Genomic DNA, 4,741 nt, shown 5'->3' on the forward strand with positions numbered 1-4,741 from the left:
ATGTGGGGATGGAGGGATGGGGGGATGGAGGGGGCATGCTGCTTGTTTGCCATGCTCCTCACATCCCCCAGAGCCACACAACAGCCTCTTGTCATGCTGTGATTCATAGCGGAGCCCGATCCGCGGGATCACAAACAAAACCTTCAGTGTAATTGGAGCCAACCGTTTGCAGCGTGTAATACCTCCTCACCTTGGCAGGGCTGAGGGGCTTCTCCTTTACCGCGGTACACTGTGAAATCATTGAAATAACCGTTGAAATAATCATTGTGAATTTGCGACCCTTCTAATAGGTTCACCTGCCTTCAGCTTCAAGCTTTAACTGTGTCTGCCCTGCTGTTTAAGCAGAGGCACGCAGAGCACCATCAAGTCGATTGTTTGAAGGGGTTTATTGAAGAAGTTTCTTAGCTGTGAAATCCAGGCCGCTTGTGTGGGTGGAAACTAGTTGCCAAGCTACGGTTACACACAGACATCCCAAAATAGATCCGACTTCGGAAAGGGGAAATAAACAAAAACGATAAACTGTTTAAAAAAAAAAAAAAAAAAAGAGATAAAATGTAATAAAATATGTTTGCGGCAAAAAGGAAACGAGAGTAGACTGCATTCTTTACAACAAGGCTTCTTCAGCCAGCGACATGTATATGAAGTAGAGTAGAGTTGAGTATAGCTGGCTGAGTGCCGCTGGTATGCTAAAGTATGGCTGAATATTGTAGAGTGGAGTGTAGTTGGTAAAGCAGAGTATACTTGGTATAGTTCAGTAGGTATACTGTAGTATAGCTGATCATAGTAATGTGTATGCAGTGTAGTGCTCGTGTATAGCTGGCATATGCTGCAGCATCAGTGATCTCAATCTCAGTGGTTCATTGTGTTGTCTGGGTCTGTAAAGCCGACAGCATGCTCTAAGGATAGCAGCGCTGTAATTCAAATTGAATGCCAGCTTCTGAGAAGGAACGCTCTCTGTTAATGGGAATTGCAATCTGGTTGTATTAGAATGTGAAACGGGCAGGAGCTGCGCTGCGCCACAGTCAATTCTAACACTGGTATTGGTGCAAACAATTCTAACACTCGTATTGGTGATGAGCACAGCTGGCTTTGCCCATCTGGGGCATTAAAACACAACAACAACAAGCCGCCATACTGCATTATAAAGAAACGCAAATGCAGGGACCAGAACTTCAAACACTGGACGGCAGAAGTGTGGATATTGCTATAGAAACAAACACGCCGGCGCAGTTATACGGTGGGGTCTGTTTTAATGATCCTAATGATTTAAACATCACAGCGAGATTAATACAGTTACAGACAGTTAAAGGGCAACTGCGGGATTTAGATCCAAGGCTGCTGAATGTTTAACTTCGCTGAGACGTAGCGTTTCAATAGCTTTGCTCGACAGTAAAGCTGCTGCTGCTGCTTAGCATCACTCATTGCATGAAAACATTCGCGTGACGTCATCCCCACGGCTTTCGATTGATTCGTTGTCCGGTTTTATCTGAAAACTGCCAACGAATCTGCGGAGTTAATTGCTCGCGTTTCGATCTGAACGTCGATTTAATTTTTTAATACAAACGCGGTTCAGTTGCTTAGAAGCGGTAAAATATCAATGCCTTTTTTTTTTTTTTTGGCAACGGGATTAACGTGAATGAATACCAGATGAACTTGAAATATTAAAAGTGCGATAAACGACCCGCTCGGAAGTGCTGAATCGCGGTTGATTTACTCTTGAGCTCACAAAAAAAAAAAATTTTTGGATAGGAGTGATGACGCAGTTACTGTTTCTTGCCAGTCAAACTTAAGATACAGCGGGACTCATCTTAACACTGTTGTTTTCGTCTCTGTGATTACTGCCCCCTTCTGGACAAACTGTGCCACAGCAGTTTACAGTTCAGTCGCTGTCCTAACCCCTGTATTTTTATACTGGATACAGTTTGGTACTCATGTTGAAACCCACAGCAGCCTTAGTTTTTTTTTTTTTTTTTGGGGGGGGGGTTGCGAAAAATCCAACTCTAATCAAGGGCTGTCTTTATGAATAAAATCTAGTTTTGTATACCTGAAACTGACTAGTGATGTTTTCATTAAGAACAGTTTCAGGAATATTGAACTGTATTTCATTCTTAAAAACAGTGTTAAACAAATTCTAATAATAAAGGGACCTATGGGGCTGTACCATTTAGATGTGATTAGTGTAAAAAATGTATCAAAAATACAAGCAAAGCTGTTGTTATAAGGACATGACTCTGAAACCTTACTCACAGCACCGTTAATCTCAAAAGAGAATGTGGCTGCAGCTTGTCCATCCTTGCTAGATAAACTGGTTCAGATGAATAGCCGGGGAATAAACAACTGAAGGGAGGTGATGCAATATTCATGGCCAGCTACTGTGGATCAGCAGTGACTTCTTGATTACTACCAGGAAACAAATGCAGTAATAACATGCAGAGGGACCCCAGAGCAAGCTGTTTGTCTTGTGAATTGGACCTTCGCCCCTGGGCTAAAACAACCCCCACCTCCCTGTGCTGTTAAAAACACGGGCCGCGCGATTATCGAGTTCCTGTCAAGCTCAGAACAGTATCACAGGACAGAGGAACGTCCCTCCCACACACCACAGCGCCACCCGCTGGTGAACCATCTGCCTGCCTGGTGGCTGTGCTTAACCCCTTCACCGCTGAGCTCACTTGTCGAAACCGGTGTCTCGTTTAAATTTTTTTATTTTTTTTTTAGCGCTGCTCCCAGCACCTGACACAGCTATCTGTCCACTAACCAGTAATAGCAACAAATTCAGAATAATAATAATGAATGGTTATTATTATTAACGATGAACCATTATTAATCTATATAGAGCTGTCGCTTCAGCACAGCTTGGTAAACACACAGTAAAGTGTAGTGTATTGATTTGTGATTAATACCCTAGGAACATCTACAGTTTCAGTAGCTTCTGTACTATAGAGAATAACATTTTAACCATCGCGCTGGGGACTGGATAGCAGTTTTGAAATCTGACAGTGACTTTACGGTTGGATTAAATCGAGCAGGTTTATGTGTAGATGCTGCTGGAAGTGTGGGTGCTAAAGCACGTACTATGTTCTTTTTACAGGAAAACACAATATAACAGTACAGCTTTAAGGTGGTCCCTTATAAAACTTGACCACAGTATTGTTTCACTGTATTTTTGCAGCTTTTTCCCATGGTTATACTCTGCCTTTACCACAGTTTACCCTGGGTTGCCATGTTTTTGAATACGCTTTACCATACCTCACTGTTCTTTACAGTGCTTACCTGTGCTTGAGCATGCTTTCACTGTGATTTATTACTTTTTGCTATGCTTGGAGTATGGTAAACGTTTCTGAGGAATGCCTTTCCCATTCAAAGAGCTGCAGGGACCCCCGGTGGCTGGATGGGGAATGGCACTCCCTGGCTGAGCTGCAGTAGTTCAGCTGTGATCCTCTTGTTTCAATATGCAGCACGGCTGTCTGAAACAATCAGGGCTGCTGAGACTGCATTTAAAAAGAAAGCATTTAACCTGCTTGCTCAGGGCGGGAGGGGGGGAGGGGGGGAGGGGGAGGCAGGGGCAGGGGGTATCGTGCGTGGTTCTAGTGTTAAAGTCCTGTCCACGCAGATCGCTCAGCCTTGATCTCGTGTCTCTTCGTAATTCCCACCTGGTGGCACAAGGCTTGTCTAGTGTTGTCTAGCGTTGTCTAGGGATGCCAGACACACAGATACCGGCGCTACCTGTCATAAAAATGTTTCTCTTGTATTTTGCTCGGTAATAAAGTGCTCCCTATTCACACATGTTATTGGTAACTAGTGTCCCCTGCTAATATTTCAAGGCTCAGCTTTCTTATTTGAAGCTATTTAGACCTAGTTTCCAGGGCAGGTTTGAATTCTGTTTAGAAAAAAAAAATAGAGCTTTTCCCTTGCTTATACTGAGGCAGTACGCAGTTACTGTGTGTGTTTCATCATAGTTGACAATGCTATGCTGTGATCTGCAGGACTTTACCATGCTCACCGGTGCTTCACCATGCTTTCACCATGCTTTGCTACACTTTTGCTGTGCTTTCACCAGTTCATATCACGGCAATATTGGTCTGTGTGTAGAACTGCCCTCTGTGTGTGGTGTGCCTGTGCCCACAGACTCACACAGACTCACACTGACTCGCACTGACACACAGACTCACACTGACACACACAGACTCACACTGGCACACAATGACACACACAGACTCACACTGACACACACAGACTCCCACTGACTCACACAGACTCCCACTGACAGACACAGACTCCCACTGACACACACAGACTCCCACTGACACACACAGACTCACACAGACTCCCACTGACACACAGACTCCCACTGACACACACAGACTCCCACTGACACACACAGACTCACACTGACACACACAGACTCACACTGGCACACAATGACACACACAGACTCACACTGACACACACAGACTCCCACTGACTGACTCACACAGACTCCCACTGACACACACAGACTCCAGCTGACACACACAGACTCACACTGACACACACAGACTCACACAGACTCCCACTGACACACATGCAGGTACTGCTACGATGCTCTTAGTGGTTTAGACACACATCTGACTCTGTCAAAGCCCTGGCAAGCCTGGCATAAGCACCCTTCAGTTTAAGTAAATTTACCGAAATAAATCAAATTCCCTTAACACCCCCTGAGAAAAGAAAAAAAGAAGGAGGAAGGGAAATGAAACTCGTTTGA

The sequence above is a fragment of the Acipenser ruthenus genome, chromosome 27 (genome assembly GCF_902713425.1).
Source record: "Acipenser ruthenus chromosome 27, fAciRut3.2 maternal haplotype, whole genome shotgun sequence".
NCBI classification, from domain to species: Eukaryota; Metazoa; Chordata; class Actinopteri; order Acipenseriformes; family Acipenseridae; genus Acipenser; species Acipenser ruthenus.